General features: G+C 43.7%; 1 protein-coding gene across 5 annotated transcripts in view; it reads left to right on the forward strand.

Annotated features, from left to right (window-relative positions):
- Positions 1-20,341, forward strand: part of Pogz (pogo transposable element derived with ZNF domain) — a 60,841-nt gene that overhangs the window by 6,962 nt on the left and 33,538 nt on the right. For 2 of the 5 annotated variants that reach the window (XM_021157778.2, XM_029475121.1), the window contains exon 1: positions 8,036-8,357. The exons of 1 other annotated variant lie outside the window; for it this stretch is intronic. The gene's annotated coding sequence lies outside the window, so the exon portion shown is untranslated. Of the gene's footprint in view, positions 1-7,992; positions 8,014-8,035; positions 8,358-20,341 lie in introns of those variants that run through there. 2 more of the 5 variants (XM_029475118.1, XM_029475120.1) reach the window with 2 other exon arrangements.

Below are 20,341 nucleotides of genomic sequence, written 5' to 3' on the forward strand. Positions count from 1 at the left end.
ATACTAAACAGCATCCTACTTTAGTGACAGTACAAACACTGAGAAACCACTTGTTAGCAGAACTTTTTTTTTTTTTTTTTTTTTTTAATATGAGTACACTGTTGTTCTCTTAGACATGCCAGAAGAGGGCATTGGATTCTCTATGACAGATGGTTGTGAGCCACCATGTAGTTGCTGGGAATTGAACTCAGGACCTCTGGAAAAGTAGTCAATGCTCTTAACCACTGAGCCATCTCTCAAGCCCCCAGAACTTTAGATCATTGGCTACATATGCCATGACTATCAAGAAAAGTATCTTATCTGAAGGACCTAGGGGAGGGTCTTCCCTCAGGGTCAGCAGACCCACAAACAGTATCAAGTCTGGAAGTTCTACGAAATCTTGTATCTGTGCAAATGTACATTTTTCTGGGAAAGATAGTCTATCCCTTTCATTAAGATGTTTGAGGGGTTCACAACGTAGAAAAGAGTTTTGTTGTTGTTGCTTTAAGAATTTATTTATTTTATGTAGGTGAGTATATCATCACTGTTCTCAGACACACTAGGAGAAGGAAAAGGGATTCCATTACAGATGCTTGTGAACAACCCTATGGTTGCTGGGAATTGAACTCAGGAACTCTGAAAAAGCAGTCAGTGTTCTTACTGTAGAGCCATCTCTCCAGACCAGTAGAAAAAGTTTTAAAAAGAAACTCACTTTGTTTATTTATTTATTTATTTACTTACTTACTTACTTTTATTTATTTATTTTTATTTATCTATTTATTTATTATTTGGATAGAAATTGGGTCTGTGTGTACTGGAAGATGAGACTCGAGCCTGCTAGAGGCTGAGTAGGAAAGAAGTCTGTATTCATGTCCCAATCACAGCACAACCCTGTTATACAAACTCAGCAATGAGAATTACTTCCCAGACGGAAGAAAGTGAAATAATTTTCCTTATATAAAATCATTTCAAGCCATGTGCTCTAGTTTACTTGCAACACTCAGGACACTTAGGTAGGAGGATCACCATGAGTGGTCCTGTTTTCTTCTTCTTCTTCTTCTTCTTCTTCTTCTTCTTCTTCTTCTTCTTCTTCTTCTTCTTCTTCTTCTTCTTCTTCTTCTTCTTCTTCTTCTTCTTCTTCTTCTTCTTCTTCTTCTTCTTCTTCTTCTTCTTCTTCTGTTTTTCGAGACAGAGTTTCTCTGTAGATCCCTGGCTGTCCTGGAACTCACTTTGTAGACCAGGCTGGCCTTGAACTCAGAAATCCGCCTGCCTCTGCCTCACGAGTGCTGGGATTAAAGGTGTGCACCTACATGCCCTGCTATCTTCTTCTTCTTTTTTTTAATATTTAAAAATCTTAGCTGGAAGATGTTTTCAGATTTTATTACCTTAGTGTTTTAGGGAACATAAAAAGCATTCAAAATGGATACTTCTGTTTGTCGTGGGCAATGGCTTTCCTTCCTACTTGTACTGTACATCCTCACTAAGGAGAGCTTGGTGGAGCATTATGGTACAACGCCTGTAATCCCAGCACTTCAGAGGCTAAGGCAGAAGGATCACTCCGATTTCTAGACCAGCTTTGTCTTCATAGCTACTTTGGAGAGCCAGGACTGCATAGTGTGATCCTAACTCAGAGAGAGGGGAGAGAGAGGACAGAGAGGACAGACAGAGAGACACTGAGACAGACAGACAGAGACACAGAGAGAGACACAGAGACACAGAGAGAGGACAGAGAGACAGGGGTAGAGAGAGAGAGAAACAGAGAGACACATAGACACATACAAAGAAAGAGAGAAACAAGCAGATAGACACAGAGACACAGAGAAACAGACACACACACAAAGAAAGAGAGAGAGAAACACATAAAGAGACAAAGAGAAACTGACAGGTAGAGATAGACAAGAAACAGAAATGTTCAAAAAAGGGTTGACCTCTGTGTACACTACAAACCTCTGAACCTTGAGTCTGAAGGATTTCATCTCATCTACAATGATTAATCTTCAAATCCTTCAAAAGAATGAGTTGGTAAATCATTTACTTTCCTTGGTTGATTTCTGGAAATAATTCATGACTATAATAAAGGGGAAATATTGCTAAATTTAAAAAGAATGTAGCCAGTCAGTGGTGGCGTATGCCTTTAATCCCAGCACTTGGGAGGCAGAGGCAGGCAGATTTCTGAGTTCAAGGCCAGCCTGATCTACAGAGTGAGTTCCAGGACAGCCAGGGCTACACAGAGAAACCCTGTCTTGAAAAACAAAAACAAAAACAAACAAACAAAAAACCAAGACAACAAAAAAAAAATGTAACCTAGAAAAAGAGGAAAGTTATCATTAAATTTTGCTCAGCAGTCCATTATAAATATAAGCAAGTCAGATATCAAGTGACTATAAAATAATCCAATTTATATTTCCATGAAGCTTTATAACATTAATTGAATTTCTAGATAATCACACCTGGGCAACTCCATAGCAACAGCATAGGTTTGCTTGTGGTATCTCTTAACTAATATTAAGATGAAGCTACCCAGTCATTATCGCCTATGAAATCACGCAGTAATTCACACGGAAATCTTGATGACTGGTGAAGTTGTTCTTGTGAATTTTTGCCAAATACATTTTGAGGCTAGAACCCTTTAATTGCTTCTTGCTAAACTCTAATGAGGAATTTCCCTTTCTTTTCGAACCCAGTCTGCAGGTTTCTCTGGGTTTTCCTCTCCTCCTGAGCCTCTTGAATGTAGGGTGGTAGCAGATAATATTTGCAAAGGAAAGCCAGCCATGGCGTAGCAGCTTCTAAGCTCCTTATCTGTGACACTGCTCAGACAATCTCCCCTCGCCTTTTACTTCCTGATGCTCTCCCGTGGAGGTCAGCACCCCTCCCGTCCTCCGTTCAGTCCTCCTTTCTGCTAGCTCCAGTGCAGTAAGCTGTCGAGCTTTTCCACTGGGAGAGGCTCCGATGGTGAATTTTTTTTTTCCTACTACATTTTCCAAAACAAAATCTGTTTACTTTGCAGCTTCTACTGCCCTGAGGGTATTCGGGAGGTTCAGGTGCCATTTGTTTGTTGTTTGTTTGTTTGATTGATTGATTGAAAAGAGCTGCCATTGTCCCTCAAAGCTATCTTCTGCCTGGACTGACTGTCTGATCCCACCCTCCCCAGTCCCAACCACACTGCCCACAGCAACTGGTCCACCTCTTGCTGAATCTCAGACTCAAGTGACTGGGTCTGTGTATAAGCAGGACAGCACTGAGGCCACTTCTGCCTTTGAAGACTTGGGAGCATTTGACATTTTCCAAGCAACAAGTGGCTTCAATTTTCAACCTGCAGCAGAAACTACAAGGCAAGAAAGCAAATAAGTGTCTGCATAAGTGGGCTGTCTAGTGGTGGGAAGCTCCACGGGGGGGGGGGGGGGGGGGAGGGGAATGTCATTAACCTTTAACTTCCTTTCCTAGAAACCCATGGAAAGGAGCTAGTGTCTCCTGTTGCCTGCTGAGGGCTGAGGTGCATATATTACCATAGCAGACCTGGCCCACTAGAAAGAGGAAGGCTCAGGAGCACAGGTGCTCAGATACAGGGAGAGCCTTTAAAACACCCAGGCCATCTGATGAAAAACAACCTTAGGGAAGGGACCGTGCTACCAGAATTCTGGGTGGTAGAACATTATGAAAAGGTCATTGAGTATGATTGCAAGGAGTGGAATTTCTGTTGGTGAGACAAATGTGCTTTTCAACCATCTGACAAAGATGGTGCTCCTGTCTAGGCTGTTCACACTGTACCACTGCCTGGGCCAACAGGCTCATCCAGGTTGGGAAGTAGAATCCAGTTTTACTGCCGTATGTGGTAGATGCTCCTGATGCTATGGAAGCAGATATGCTTCAAGATGCCTGTGTATCATGTGGTCATGCTCAAAATCCAGTTACACAGTTGACCCAAACTAGAAGACTTGCGCCCTGAACAGTGGCTGCACACCCTAGTAAGGAATGCTCTGAAGGGCTGCAGAGATGGCTCAGAGGTTAAGAGCACTGGCTGCTCTTCCAGGGGTCCTGAGTTCAATTCCCAGCAACCATCTATAGTGAGATCTGGTGCCCTCTTCTGGCATGCAGATGTGCATGCAGGCAGAATGCTGTGTACATGGTAAATACATCTTGAAAAGAAAAAAAAAAAAAAAAAAGGAATGCTCTGAAGGACTTACTGAAAGATAAGAGTCAGAGTTTGTTGGCCCAGGAGTGCCTCCTTTCACAGTCGGCAGGTGATCTGTGATTGAGTACGGATCATTTGAACAAGGCAACTCAGGGGAGAGAATGTTCAGAATCATCTAACAATATGAGTGATCCAAAGGGTCCACCAGCCAAGATCGCCCACCTGGAAGCTAGGTCTGCTTTGGTATGTAAAATATGCACCCCAATCCCTTGTTCTGGGCCTGTAACCCAACATTTCTGATGTTAAAGTAGTCCCCTCTCCCGGGGGCAGTACTAGTACTCCCTAGTAGTAATACTAGGGTCTGACTTTTTTCAATAAGTCAAATGGATGGTCACACAGACCCCTTTTCAATATGCTTCAGAGGCACCTGTGACTTGATGTGGATTTCCAAGGACTTGTTCTCTTGCTTTCATTTCCCATCATTATCAAGAAGGCTCTAAAGAGACCACAGCTATCAGCCTTCTTCATTCTAGAGACCCATACGTTAAGTGAGGATGCTAAACGCCCCAGCACTGATCACATTAATGTGGACATTCCCTCTAGGACAGGGATAACACGGACTATAAAGTACTGCAGAGCTTTGGAGGATCCCTCTTGAGGTTTAACTAGTACATAGAGACTGCTATATAGTTTAAAGCTGTTGGCCTTTTGCTGGGGTGGTCTGTCGGCTAGCTACTAACTTATCTTGATGTCTCTCCATGTGAGTCTCAGTGCCTGCTTCAGCTCCTTAAGTCTCCTTTTTGCCTCCATCTTTCTCTTTGTCTCTGCCTTCCAGGAAGTTCCACATACTACCTCTAGTGGCCAACTCTTTTTCATGTAAAAACCCACAATCCTTCTTACTCCACTAGTAGACTGGGGAAGCTTGTGATAGCTTGTCTCATTTCTAAGGGCTGCAGGGGAAGTGACATTTACATATTAACCCAGCATTGTCGGCTCCAAATAATTATTGAGAACACGCACAAAAAAATTCTTTTCCATAGCCAGAAAGTACAATATTTGTGGCTCACCCCAATAGTAAAGTTTTGTTTTCTTTCATTTCCCCAGTCTGGCCTCAAAAGCACTACATGCTGAGGTGATCTTAAACCTTTGGTCATCCTGCCTTTACCTCCTAAGTACTGGGATTGTGAGTATGTGCGGCCATGTCTAGCACTTGTATAGTCCCTTTTGAAACACTGTTCTAGTGCCCTGAAGTAGCAATTTACAGCTTATTCTTGTTACAAAACTCCTTTCCCCACCAGCTGTCCATCACTGAACCACTCATCAGTTCTGAGGACTGTGGGGTTCTACTCCATGCCTGCTGATCCCTTCCCCTGCCCACCCATTCCTCCAGCTGCCTCCAGGCTTAGGAAAGCTAAGCCATTTTTTACATTCAGCATGGTGTTCTTCCATTTGTTTTCTTTATGGAAGTTATAGCGCCACCACTCGCACAATTTTGTTTGCCATCATGAGTCGAAAGTATCAAAAGTGAAGACGTGGCCTCACCACTGCCACCCTGGTCCACAACCATCTCTCACCAGGATTAATGTAGTAATATCCTAACTTGACTCCCTCCCTGTGGCTGCCTTTTCTCTTACCAGTTACCCAACCCCTTCCACACACAGCTGGAGAGATCTTTAAAAGCAAAAGGTCATTTCTCTTAAGGGGTTGACATCCTCTAGTGGTTTTGCTTTCATTAGGACTAAACCCTGAACTCTGCTTCTTTTTCTTTTTTTCTTTTTTTTTTTTTTTTTTGAGACAGGGTTTCTCTGTGTAGCATTGGCTGTCCTGGAACTCACTTTGTAGACCATGCTGACCTCGAACTCAGAAATCTGCCTGCCTCTGCCTCCTGAGTGCTGGGATTAAAGGCATGTGCCACCACGCCCGGCTACTCTGCTTCTTTCTTTTCAGACTTTTGTCCACATTACTTTACCAGGGCTTTCTCTAACAACTCCTCATAAAATAGACATTTCTCCATCATTCCCTGTACCATACTTCCAGCCTTGAATCCTGCCCAATCTCAGAACGTAGTTTTTCTGACCGGAGGGAGCAAAGGTCACTTGGAAACATTCTGACCAACAGCCCAACTGTTCAATTGGATTGGTTCAATCCAATAGGATCAACTTGCAAACATGAGGAAGCTTTTGAGGTAACTTTATCACCAACCAGAACAAGTAAGCTCAGCCAATCACTTTTCTGAATCACAAGAGATGAGAAAGACATCATTTTACACCACTAAATTTTGGGACTACTTGATATTTAATATTAACTGATGGGAGAGTTTTAGTATGTGTATATTTGTTGTTTCTTCCCTGGTAGAATGTAAGTTTCACATGTACAGGGGTTTGTGGTTTTGTTTTCCAATATTTTTATGTTTTAATTTTAAAAATTAAATTTATCATTTCTATGGTTTTAATTATATATATGTGGGAGGGAGTTATGGGGTGTTTGAGTATAGATACCTGTCAGGCCAGAAGAGGGCACTGTATCTATCCACTGGAGTTGGAGGAACAGGCAGTTATGAGCAGAGTTCGGGGCGCTGGGAACTGAACTATGACCCAGAGGAGCAACGACAGCTCTTATCTACCGAGGCATCTCTCCAGCCCCCGGACTTTATTACGGTATTCCTAGCACCAAGAACAGTGCCTGAAACATGAAAAATATACAATAAATATTGGATGAAATAATGGCGTATCAAATGTCTTCAGTAGGATGTGACAACAAAACGTGGTGTAATTTGATGAGCTACCTTTCGCTGGATGGAAGTAACTAGATGGCAGTTTGTTGAATATATGCAAGGGATAAGTATGGCCCTGGAGCTACCCATTCCTGTACCAAGCAACTTTGCTTAGAACTTGGTGTGGAGCAAGTATCAATATACGGCTTAAAGATCATTCTCAAAAACCCAAGGAAAATACTGCATTTTATCATCTGAGGACACAATGAAGGACAAAACTTAGCTGCCAGAAGTTAGTTTTTGTTTGTACGAAAAGTGGTAGATAATCTTGAATGGACTAATCGATTTACTTGAGCCAATCCAACGGGGCCATGGAATCTATGGTTTCTGAGATTGGGGATCTCTGCTGAGTCTATGCACAATGGTTTCAAAGCAGTTCCCGCCGGTAGAATGACCTTAATAATCAATTGCACGAGGTTTCTCCCCCAAAATCCAGAAGGGCTTGATGATAAAATAGGCTTTAAAAACAATTCTTTAGCTTGGTGTGGTGGAGATTCCTTTAGTTTCCAGTACTGGAAGCAGAGACTGGTAGATCTCTGAGTTTGAGACCAGCCTGCCCTATCTGGTGTGTTCCAGGACAGCTAGGGCTCTGTAGAAAGTCCCTGTTTCAAAACAAACAAACAAACAAACAAACAAACAGACAGACAGACAAACAAAACAAAACCTCAAAACCAAAAAAGTATTTCATTTATATAAGGCACACTGTCACAGAAGGTTACTCAGACAAGTGTCTATTAAGGTAGAGTGTTATCTTGCTCTTTGTTGCAACAACAGTTGTTGGTGCCATTGGGACTCACCATTTTGCTTGTGGCATGAAGTTTTTCTCTTGAATTGGTAATAAACCTTGAATGGAAAGTAGGGAGAGTGCAAATTTGTCTGGAAAGTCTAAGAAAGTAAATTGTGAGATATTTTCTTTGGGAGTGCCATTTTTCTCAGCAAAATTTGGACACTGTTTGTGAAGCTAATTATTCTTTTCTCCATGAAAGCTTTTTCTTTATTTATTTATTTGCAGGCCCAGACAAACTTGACTAGAAAAGAAGCCCGGACAAGGGTTAGGATGAGCGATGACGTAGCGTACTAGCCAGCCAATTGAAAGAGCACGAGAAGGGGAGGGCGGAAGTGACGAGAGGTATCCCTCCGCGGGGCGAGAGGGTCGGTGGGGGGAGTCGGCGTCTCTCTCCCCCGCGCCAGCTCCCATACACGGAGCCACATTCCTTGGCCCCCCCACCCCCTCCCTCGGGGCCCCCCGCCCCCCTCGGGAAAAAAAATCCACCCCAATCACTCGAACCCGAGGGAGGCTTCCTTTCACCCTCGGGGAGAGGAGCTTTCAACGGTTCCCTCTTCCCCGTCTCCCCCCCGAACCCCGGTCCCCTCCCCTGCTCCCACCCCCTACTCCCGGCGCCGGGTGCAAGGTCCCTTTAAGGCGACGGCACCTTCCTCGGGTCAGACTACCGGCGGCGACGACCACGGGAGGTGAGTGAGCGAGCGAGCCCCGGCGCTCTCCACCCCCTTTTCCCGGGGGTTCCGTTATCTTTTCGCTGGGCCGAGGCGTTCCGAAGCGAGACAATGAGAGGGGGATGGGGCGCGCGCGCGGGTTGGGGGAGGGGCCGAGCGCGCCCCCGCGGCCCCCGAGTGGCGGCGCGGCCCCACGGCAGCGGCGGCCGTGGGGCGCGTTGCGCGCACGTGTGTGTGTGTGCGCGCGCGCGCGCCCGGGCCACGGAGCCGCGCGCCCCGGCGACGGTGGCCCAGGCCCCGGGATGCCCCACCGCCCCCGCCCCCCTGGCGGTGTCGCGCGCGCTCGCGCCCCCACGGCCGCGCACCGCGGACGTCCACAGGCACGCCGGGCGCGAGCGTCCCGGAGGAGTGGGCGGCGCGGGCGCGGGCGGCGGTCACCGGGGATGGGGGGGATTTGCGGAGGCGCGGGCACGCATGGGGCCGCAGCTGCGGAGCGGTGGAGCCCGGGGTTCCCGCCGCCCCCACGCGCGGAGGCGTGAGCGCTGGTTTTGAGCGGGAGGAGGGAAGCGAGTGGCTGCCCTGCCGGTCCCCTGTGTTATGTAATCCCGCTCCGTCTGCGAGGACATCCCAAGCCTCTGCAGCTAGTTGAGGAAGTCTCCTCCCTCGGCCCCCAAATTTATGCATGGATGGCGCTGTGATTTACAAAATGGAATGGGGCAGAATCTATTTTCTGGTGATTATGTCCTGCCGCTGTAGGCGCCATATTTAGCCCAAGGACTATTTTCTTTAGATTTTTCAACACCTGAAAAAGAGTAATGTCATCAAGCCACCTGCTTTCCCTTGTGTCGGTCCTGGTTTCCTCTCCTGAGTTGTGGAATTCTTGCAAAGGGTCAAAACCACTGCACATTTCTCACTTATCTTAAGCCTTTAGTAAGAGAGCTGAGAGTCTTTTTGGCCTTTTCGTTCTCTAGGAAGACATGGAGATTGAATTGTAATGTCTTTTCACAGTGCAGAGAACAGTCCACACCTGTTCACCTCCCTTTGTAGCGCAAAACGCCACAAAGATGAGGTTTTAAAAGCAGTTTCCCCAGATGAAGGGAGAAAGGAGTAAGGCAGCTGTTCCTCTTGGACAGTGACAAGGCAGTTGGAACCCCGTCCGTGTTCTGGAAGGGATGATTTCTTGATTGTAGTCATTCTTAACTTTAGGGTGCATTCAAGTATTTTGGAGGTTATTAAATGTGAAGTTTAAGGACTTTGTGCCTAAAAGGTTTTTTTGTTTGTTTGTTTTTTGGAGGGTGGGGTGGAGTGGAGGGCTAGTATCATCTCTACACTGGGCAGCTAAGATAATCAGTATATTAAAGAGTATTGTTTCTGTGGGAAGGCGATCAAAATATAGTGTTAAAACAATCAGACTGTGCCCTCGATTTCTGTCCCCTTCCCTGTATTGTCAGGGTATGTCAAACGGAAATAAAAACAGAAAGGACTTGGAGAAGGACAGGTGGGCTTAAGAGTGGCCACTCCCATCTGGACGAGGTTCTAATCTAGGAAAGCAGTTTACCCAGTGTGCTTAGCTGAGCCTGGGGTACGCCTCAGCACCTTTCAAGGGCGTCTTGAGACCTTAAGAATTATGAGTAAAGCTTTTTGTGACTCCCATGACTTTTGCAGTGATGATGTGTAAAAGCAAGCCCCTGATTTCGGTGTGCTTACCTGAGAATGGCCTTGATGGAGCAATGGCAGCATGAAACTAGCATGAAATTGTTAAGTTTCAGCTTTGGAGTATATCTTTAGTTTTTAAGAATCTAATAAAACTGAAAGGCATGAATAAAGCATTTGTATTATCTATGGATGTATTTTTTTTAAGATTTATTTTTTATTTATTATATGTAAGTACACTGTAGCTGTCTTCAAACACTCCAGACGAGGGCATCCAATCTCATTACAGATGGTTGTGAGCCACCATGTGTTGCAGGAAATTGAACTCAGGACCTTTGGAAGAGCAGTCAGTGCTCTTAACCTCTGAGCCATCTCTCCAGCCCCATGTGGATGTATTTTTAAAGTTTTTCATGCATTTTAATTGTTTCCTTATGACATTTTTGTATGTGTACACAATGTATTTTCATCATATTAACAGCACATTACTCTCTTGTCACCTTCCCACTCCCGCTGATCCCCTCCCCCAAGTTCTCTCCTACTTTCATATCTTGGCCATGGGTGTGGGGGACCTAGTGAGTTTAATTAGTGTTGCTACAGGAACAAGGACAACTTAACATGAAGACACTATCTCTTCTTACCCTAGCAGCCATTAACTGACTATATATTCCTTTCATGTTGGCGTGCTGGCGTAGTCTTAAGCAGGTTTATGCAGGCAGTCCCAGTTGCTATGAGTTCAAGAGGGCATGCACTCTCAGGTGTTCTTCAGCACTTAGCATTCTTTTGCACCTCTCTGTGATGCTCTCTGAACCTAGAGTGGGCCATAGAGATGTTCCATGTAGAACTGAGCATTCTTCTACAGCATCTTAGCACTTTGGGCATTGATGAGTCTCTGCAGAAAGATGCTTCTCCTACCAAGGCTGACAGCCTCACCTGTGGGCATAAGCATACATGTTTATATGGGCATTTAATGGGCATGTAATGTCCATTAGCAAAATAACAGCTGTAGCTTACACACACTTCTGTGACCCTCTCAGCAACAAGCCTCTGTTGAAGCTTAAAGTACTGGATATAAATTCCCTCTTGTGGAGGGGCCTCAAACTGAGTCAGGAAGCGGTTGATTACCCTGTAACTCACAACACCGTTGTATGGCGATGACACCACCACTGTTTGGATGGGATTGTTGTCATGAGGAGAGGCATTGTGGAATTGAGTTGCTGTATACAACCCACTTGTGTCATAGAAATGCATTTTTACCTGCAAGGCTGACTGACAGACTAGATCTCACACTTCAGTGTTCCTTCTTGAAAGGGACTTGAGTTTTGTCAATAATAGGAGAACAGTTGACATTGATTTCCAGTGATAAAATTGGAATTATAAAAACCTTAAAAAAAAAAAAAAACTTAACAGGGGGCTGATGAGATGGATGGCTCAGTGGGTAAGAACACTGACTGCTCTTCCGAAGGTCCTGAGTTCAAATCCCAGCAACCACATGGGGGCTCACAACCACCCGTAATGAGATCTGATGTCCTCTTCTGGAGTGTCTGAAGTCAGCTACAGTGTACTTACATATAGTAATAAATAAATCTTTTAAGGAAAAAAAAAAAACCTTAACAGTCAGAGTTTTAACACCTTCCCAGGATTTGACAAACTGTTAAAAATAATAGCCATAGTTAATAACTGTGACATTTTAAAAAATGTAGCTGGGTATGATAGTGTATGCTGGTAATCCCAGTGAAAGGGAGGCTGAGACAGGGTTGACTTGAGTTCAAGGTTGTTCTGGTGAGAGAGAGCCTCAAAAGAGAGGACCGCTGGGAAAAGGAGCGACTGGGAGATTACATGATACATGCAATCTTAAAAAAAAAAAAAAAATAGCCAGGCAGTGGTGGCGCACACCTTTAATCCCAGCACTCGGGAGACAGAGGCAGGCAGATTTCTGAGTTGGAGGCCAGCCTGGTCTACAGAGTGAGTTCCAGGACAGCCAGGGCTACACAGAGAAACCCTGTCTCGAAAAACCCAAAAAAAAAAAAAGAAAAAAAAATACTATATGATGAAATGCCATTTGGAAGGTGGGCATAACTTAGTACATCTGTGTTTTCTACATATCAGTGCATAGTGTGAAAAAAATACAAGGATTTCCAAGAGCCAGAGAGATAGCTCAGTAGTTCAATGTCCTGAAATCCTGAGAGCCACAGTTCAGATCCTAGCTTAACTCACTTAACAAGTTGGACAACCCCTTCATATTTGTAACCCCAGCCTGCTGGTAGTGGAGACAGAAGTATCTGTGGGGCTTGGTGGCTTCCAGCCTAGCTAAGAAGATGTTAGCTTCAGGTCTGGGGATAGTGATAGAAAAGGACCCTGGCACCTTGTTCTGGCCCTGCACACTTACAAAGCATGCACATCTGCTCTCATAAACACTAGCATTTTTTTAAATGCAGAAGTAAATATCAAAATACAGATGCAGTACCAAAATACAGGGTACCTCAGTGAGAAAAAAAAAAATCATAGTGCTGAGCATTGAAATGAATACCCAGCACATACTAGGTAAATGCTCTATCCTGGAGGGAAAGATGAATGCCAAAGAGAAGACCTGTGAAAATTCCATTGTTAAATAAAGCCTGTTCAGTGTATAGAAATGTTACCAGTATAATTATTACTCTGTGAACTACAAAACCATAGTTTGCCAAGATGTTAATGGATTAATGGAAGACAGTATATCACATAGTATGTCTTTGGGGGCCTATAGAATCTACCTAGGATTCATTTCTTAAACGTTCCTCCTGCATCCCCATTTCTTATTTTTTTAGTGACTGAGAAATGTGTATATACAAGCCTCATGATAATTGCTTCTAGGAAAACTTAAAAAATTTCAACCAATATTGTTTACCCCCCCCCCTTTTTTTTTTCTTTTTTGAGACAAGATCTATGTAGCCCTGGCTAGTCGAGCTTGATTCGTAGACCAGGCTGGTTTTGAACTCACAGAGATCCATCTACCTGTGCCTCTGGAGTTCTGGGATCAAAGGCTTGTGCTAGTGCACCAAGCCCTACTCCAGTTTTTAAATAAAAGTCCATGCATGTAGAAAAGGCTAAAGAATGGAAGTAGCACCTACCATGGACCTATGTATGACCTAGACAACAATGATCTTTTTAGTATTTTAGCCTGTGCCAAGTATGAAAAGTCAACAGATGCCATTAAAAGGCCAAAATATCTGCAAAGCCATATTAAAGTTGCATTCCTGACATTTCCACGTATTAGTTCCAGTTATTATTTATATATTTGCTAAGAATAAGTGCTTTACCATGTAGTACAATTATACCACTATATAATGAAATAAAAAATCCTGAGTGTCTTCCAGTGTGTAGTCTATATTAAAACAGCCCAGCTGTTCCCCCAATGTCTTTTTACTTGTTCCTGTGGGTTCCACATGTTTGGGTGTCACTGAGGCCTGGAGTTGGAGGTGACTGTGAACTGGAGCTCTACTTCACACCGGAGGAGAGAGGGGCAGCTCAGCTTAGCTGCTGAGCCTGCTCCCCAGCTTTGAACTTGTTATTCCCCACCTCTACCCTCCAGTTGCTAGGATTAGAGGCCTTTGCTATTACTTGTTTCCAAAATGTTTTTATGGTCCTTTCATGAACTAAGACTCAGCAAAGGTTCATGTGTTTCATTTGCTTCTATATTTTTTAGTTTCTTCTAATGTGGTATTGTCTTTATTACTGTTTATTTGTGACATTGATATTTTCAAAGGACCCTCTTAGTGTTTTATAGAAGGTCCCATATTCTGCAGTTCTGCTTATTTTCCTGCAGAATTTCCACCTCTTGACTTACTTCCTTTCCTCATAGTAAGGAGGGATGGAGGGAGGTAAGGAGGGGAAAGGAAAAGACAAAGCCAGAGAGTATATAAGCCTTTTTTTTAAGCTTTTATTTTCTTACAATTTTGAAGTGTGTATGTTTTTTGTGTGTAAGTGTTTATGTGTATGTATGTTTTGTGTGTGTGTTGGGGTGGGTATGTATGTGAATGCAGGTGTCCATGGAGGCCAAAGACATGGGGTTGCTTTGGATCAGGCATTTGAAGTTGTAAAGTTCCTGATTGGGGGTGGGGAGGCCGGGAACTGGGCTTGGGTCCTCCACAGGACCAGTGTTTGCTCTTAGAGCTGCACTCTCTCCCCTGCTATTTTTGTTAGGAATAGTTTTAAAACTTTTTGTTACATTTTGTTTTGTGTGTGTAGTATGTGTGGCGATCAGAGGACAACTTGAGAAAGTCAGTTCTCATCTTCTACCACGTGGGTCCTGAGGATGGAACTCAGGTCCCCCGAGTTGGTGGCAGACACCTTTACTCGTTAGCTATCTTACTGGCTTAGTAGTAGTTTTATTTGATATCTTTGTGGTGAACTGTCAATCTCCTGATGGTTAAAAAGTTTCCTCAGAGTTGTTCTCTAACCCTGCCTGTATTCACGGTAACCACTTTCGTGAGAGTGAAAACTAAACAAAGGCAAGTGAAAACTAAACAAACAGACCTACCTGAGCTGGAGATGAAGCAGCGTTCTTCCAAAGGACCTGTGTCTGATTCCTCGCACCCTTATGGCTCACAGCCATCTGGAACTCTAGTTCCAGAGGATCTGATGCTCTCTATTGGCCACCATTGGCAACCAGGCAAAACACTCAGTCATTCAGGAAGATTAGATTGTACAGAAGAACCTAGAAGCTTCCAGATCTAGGTCTAGGGACAGTTAGATCAGAGGAGATGCTCTGGGCTCAGGCCAAGCCATGTGTTCACGTAGTTTGGGTACAGCTCTCATCTCATCACTTCATGTGAAGAACTAAAAGTGACATTTATACCCAAGGCCCATAGCCAGCCACTGTAGCCTATTTGTTATTTCCAGGCCAATGAGAGACCTTGTTTAGAAAGAAGGAGGTAGATGACATTCCTAAGGATGACACCCACTCGTACTCAAACAAGAAGCAGACACACAGATACATGTATACATCACACATGCATTGAACAAAAAATGAGAACAATAGTTACTTACTCATCAGAAGGGGGCATTTCAAGTAAGATTTTTCAGGAGATTAAGATTTTAGAGTACATATTGTGGGCATAGAATTTTTCTTTGTGATGACATAGCAAAATAGAGAATAGCTAACTAATAGTAGTGGGGCAGTTTATTTTCAGAATGGACAGAGAGGCTGCTATCATCTAGGTTATGGTCTTGAATTTTGCCCCTCACCAATTGTGTTCCTTGGAGAAATGGCTGGTTCTAGGTTCAGGGGCAGGAAATGTGTGAGATGAGCCTAGCATACTTTGTCAGACAGCAATGATTTGTATAATACATGTCTGAGTTCTTTCTGAAAGACTTTGAATCAATGGAAGACATCTCACTAACCAAAATAAGACATTTAATATTACAGAAAGAGTTGCATAGGCCAGAATATTAAATATGTTTGATTTATGCTATCATAATGATAGTTTACTGAGCAAGAAAAAGCTTATAGGTGAATCTATAGGTGAATTTGAGAAAACTAATGAAACAGTCCATTTTGGAAGAAAAAAAGCTATTCCTCATGGCCCAAGCTGTCAGTTTCACTTACTAGGGAGGCTGATGCAGGGGGATCACATGTTCAAAGACTCCATGAGTAAGAGACAGCCTGATCAACTTAGACCCTATTCCAACCATGATGTCCCCCTACCCATAAAACGTTGGTGTAAAAAGGTTTTAAATGTAAGTGGAATGATAGACAGTTTTGTTGTTTTGAGATAGGGTGTCTCTGTGTAGCCCAAGCTGTCCTGGAACTCAGTCTGTCTGACCCTGCCTTCCAAGTGTTGGGATTAAAGGTGCACACCACTACTGCCTGGCAATTGTATATTTTCTTTTTCTTTTTTCTTTTCTCTCCTTTTTTTTTTTTTTTTTACTTATTTATTTATTTATAAGTACACTGTAGCTGTTTCAGATGGTTGTGAGCCATCATGTGGTTGCTGGGAATTGAACTCTGCTCACTCTGGTCCTGCTCGCTCCAGCCCAAAGATTTACTTATTGTATGTAAATTCACTGTAGCTGTCTTTAGACACACCAGAAGATGGTGTCAGATCTCATTAGGGATGGTTGTGAGCCACCATGTGGTTTTAGGATTTGAACTCAGGATCTTCGGAAGAGCAGTCAGTGCTCTTACCTGCTGAGCCATCTCACCAGCCCTCAAATGTACATTTTCAATGCTGCAAATTTGATACTTTCTTTTTAATAAGCAATAGTGCCATGTGTAGTGGTATGCACCTTTAATCCCAGCATTCCTGGTGTATAGGCAGGTGAAGCTCTGAGAGTTCAAGGCTAGCATGGTTGGTCTAATATACTGAGTTCTAGAACAGCAGCCAGGACTGCATAATGAGACCCTGTCTAAGAAAACAAACAAAAAGCCCCTCAAACGGTGAAGAAGTATATACCATGGATCATTGAAAGAAATGCTGATTTTTTCGTGAGTATCTTTTTTTCTTTTTTTTTTTGTTTTTTGTTTTGTTTTTCGGGACAGGGTTACTCTGTGTAGCCCTGGCTGTCCTGGAACTCACTCTAGGCTGGCCTCAAACTCAGAAATCCGCCTGCCTCTGTCTCCTGAGTGCTGGGATTAAAGGCATGCGCCACCACCGCCCGGCTCTTTTTTTTTTTTTAAGATTTATTTATTATTATTCCTAAGTACACTGTAACTGTCTTTGGACACACCAGAAGAGGGCATCAGATCTTATTACATGGTGGTTATGAGCCATCATGTGGTTGCTGGGATTTGAACTCAGGACCTTCGGAAGAGCAGTCAGTGCCCTTAACCGCTGAGCCATCTCTGCAGCCCCCGTAAGTATCTTTATTAAGTGCAGCATTTTATCATATTGCTGAAGTTTTTTGATGTGGTTATGTGACTTTTTTGCATATGTGCATGTGTGTGAAGGACAACCTTAGCTGCCTTTCTGGAGTTGCTACCACCTTGCCTTTAAAAAAAAGAAAGATTGAACTGTATCTGTGTGTGGGTATGTGCACATGAGCACAGGTGCCCACAGAGGTCAGAGGCATTGGTTATGAGCCACCTGACATGGATACGCAAACTGAACTTGAGTGCTCTGTGAGGGCATTCTGCACTCTCAAACACTGGCCATCTCACCGTCCCAATCCATCATGGGTCTTTTTCTGGGGGGTGGGGGTGGGGTTAGGACTCTCACCTGAGAGGCTAGGCTTACTTGTCCCAGGGACCCCAGGGATCCTGTTTCCCTCTCCCCATGCTGACCCTAACCTAGTTCTCACCCCAGCCCTGAAAATAAACTGGAGGCTGCAATGTTAGGCCTCATCAAGAATGTCATTTATTCTGACTCCTTCTAAAGCTTCTCTTTTTATGCTAGACGATTCGCATGCTAAGTGAAAGAAATTGGTCACATTCTGAGATACCAGTTTAGGTCAGAATCAAGGACTGTTTTGAAAATCTTGGCCTCACTGTCTTTCAGATATATTTTGGAATAAGTATAAAATATGCTCTCAGTCAGCAATTACTGGGTTGAGCAGCCTTACAGAAGGAAGTTCTGTATCCCTTCTACATTAAAAAAAGAAACTTTGCTAATAACCTGAATTTTCTTTACATTTTGGAAAAGTGAAGGGAAAAGTTCTTTTAAATATCTAGCATTCCCATTTTTCAGTTTTTGAGTAATAAGCCTTTTTCCTGAGAGAGACAACATAATTTAATCAGCTGGAAAAATTATGTTGTTGCAGGATATTTGATCACACTGTAAACCCCAAGATTGTGTTATTTACTGAAACCATCTGTTTCTATTGTGGTGTGGCTCAGCCCTTAGCACATACATTTAATGCCTCTGGCTGGATACAGGCAGACCCTTTAATCCCAGGCAATGAGGGTAAAATTAGTTTGTAGAAGGAAGCAAGCACCATGTTTGAAAGTGATGACTAATTGAGTGGCAGACAAAGATGGATCAAGGAAAGGTTTGACAGACTAGGATATACCCGGCTCTCATGAGAATAGAGAGGAAGAGGAGGCTGGAGAGAGGAAGAGGAAGCTCCTCGGAGAACAGAGGAGGAAGGAGAAGGTGGTTTTACCGGGACAGTTATAGAGAGATAAGATGCAGAGAGAACAAGCTAGACACAGGGGAAGACAGAACAAGCCAGAGAGTGAGAAGGAGCCAGAAGACTAGAACATACTGCCAAAATTAGTATGAGACCAAGCAGGGCAATTCAGTCAAGAGGCCAAGACAGAAGCCAGATTCAGTCAGCTTGGAGAGGAGTTTGAACCAGAACAGCTTTGAGCCAGCCAGCTAGAGTTCAGAAAGAACAAGAAAGGGTGCACTTATTCAGCAGAAATCAGAGACTGAAAGCATTCTAGATCTAGATAAGATTGTATGAATGCTAGAAGCTAGGCCTGAGTTAGCAGGCTGAGGCAGTAAGCCTTGGGGATGACAGTTATACAGAATAAGACTCACATTTACATTATGTCATTTAAATTCATTATTTCACAAAATCAAAAATCCTGTATCTTGGTTATTTAGAGTATCTTAAGAGAGGGAGTTCAAAGTCCATGCCAGTGCCTGGCAAATACAGAAGTGGATGCTCACAGTCATCTATTGGATGGAACACAGAACCCCCAATGGAGGAGCTAGAGAAAGTACCCAAGGAGCTGAAGGAGTCTGCAACCCTATAGGAGGAACAACAATATGAACTAACCAGTACCCCCAGAGCTCATGTCTCTAGCTGCATATGTAGCAGAAGATGACTTAGTCGTCTAGCATTGGGAGGAGAGGCCCTTGGTCTTGTGAAGGTCATATGCCCCAGTACAGGGGAACGCCAGGGCCAGGAGGCGGGAGTGTGTGGGTTGGGGAAAAGCGGGGGGGGGGGGGCGGTATAGGGGACTTTTGGGATAGCATTTGAAATGTAAATGAAGAAAATAACAGGAAGAGGAAGAGGAAGAAGAGGAAGAGGAGGAGGAGGAGGGAAGGGAAGGGGAGTTCTAGCCTAGTGGTACAGACTGCAACCCTAGGGTTTGGAAGTTGAGGCGAGAGGATTGCAAATTTGAGGCCAGCCCTGAGCAAAAAGCAAGACCTTGTCTGATTAGAGAAAAAGATGGGGAAGGGGAGTAAGATTATAAATACTTGATATAAAGATCAGTCTTGTGGGATATACTGGTAAAATATTCACAGGCATAGTATGAAGAGTACAATTTGTTTTGAGATTGTTCTACTTAAAAAGAAAGCTGTGTCTAAGCCTAGCAGTGGTGGTGCACACCTTTAATCGAAGCACTTGGGAGGCAAAGGCAGGCGGATTTCTGAGTTCAAGACCAGCCCGGTCTACAGACAGCCAGGGCTATACAGAGAAACCCTAGATCGAAAAACCAAAAAAATTTAAAAAAGAAAGAAAGCTGTATCTTGCTTGGTCTATGCTTGGAGAGGTGGTTTTCAGTTAGTCACCACTGAAACTGTGTCCTTTAAACATCTGCAGAGACTTCTACCCAGATTGTACTTGTCATTTTCCTGGATTCTTGACTGGAAGAAGGTTGTAGTGTGTGTATAAAGTTACATGGCACCAGGCGTGGTGGTGCATGCCTTTAATCCCAGCACTCAGGAGGCAGGGGCAGGCGGATTTCTGAGTTCGAGGCCAGCCTGGTCTACAGAGTGAGTTCCAGGACAGCCATGGCTACACAGAAAAACCCTGTCTGGAAAAACAACAACAACAAAAAGTTACATGGCAAAGAACAATGGCATACAGTTGTTTATTTGAATCCCCTCCCTCCCTTTAAATTGGACCCATGTCAGAGAATGCCTGAGGAAGTCAGAGGACGGCTTGTGGGAGTTTGTTCTCTTTTATCTTGTGGATGCTGAAGATGGAGGTGAGGTTGTCAGGCTTGGATGCAAGGTGTCTTTACTCACTGAGTGTTCACATAGTCCTGTAGTTTTGTTTTTCAGTTGCTGTAACTAAGTTTCTGACACTACATTGTTTAATATCTATATATGTTAAGCAGAATGAGAGAATTTAAGTAATACTTTAGGTACTTTGCTCTTGCTTTCCCTTTGTGGTTTTGGTTTGAAAAGACATATATAATTAAATTGATGATTAGAGGCCCCCTAGAGTCAAGGTAAGGACTTTACCAGTTAAAATGGGTTTCCAAACTGAGCCCCTGGTTGTCCCTGACTCTTGAGACTTTGTGAGATGTTTTACAATTACAAAGGATACAGTGCCATCTATTGGGCATTGCCCAAAGTACACCTATCAAGTTTATAGGTTGATAGGTTGTAGTTCTGGTTTTTGCAGTTCCAGGACTCTGAGGATACCTAATAACCTTTGCAGTGAGGGCTTTGTGTGAGCACTGAAGATAATTGTAT

The sequence above is a fragment of the Mus caroli genome, chromosome 3 (assembly GCF_900094665.2).
Source record: "Mus caroli chromosome 3, CAROLI_EIJ_v1.1, whole genome shotgun sequence".
NCBI lineage: Eukaryota > Metazoa > Chordata > Mammalia > Rodentia > Muridae > Mus > Mus caroli.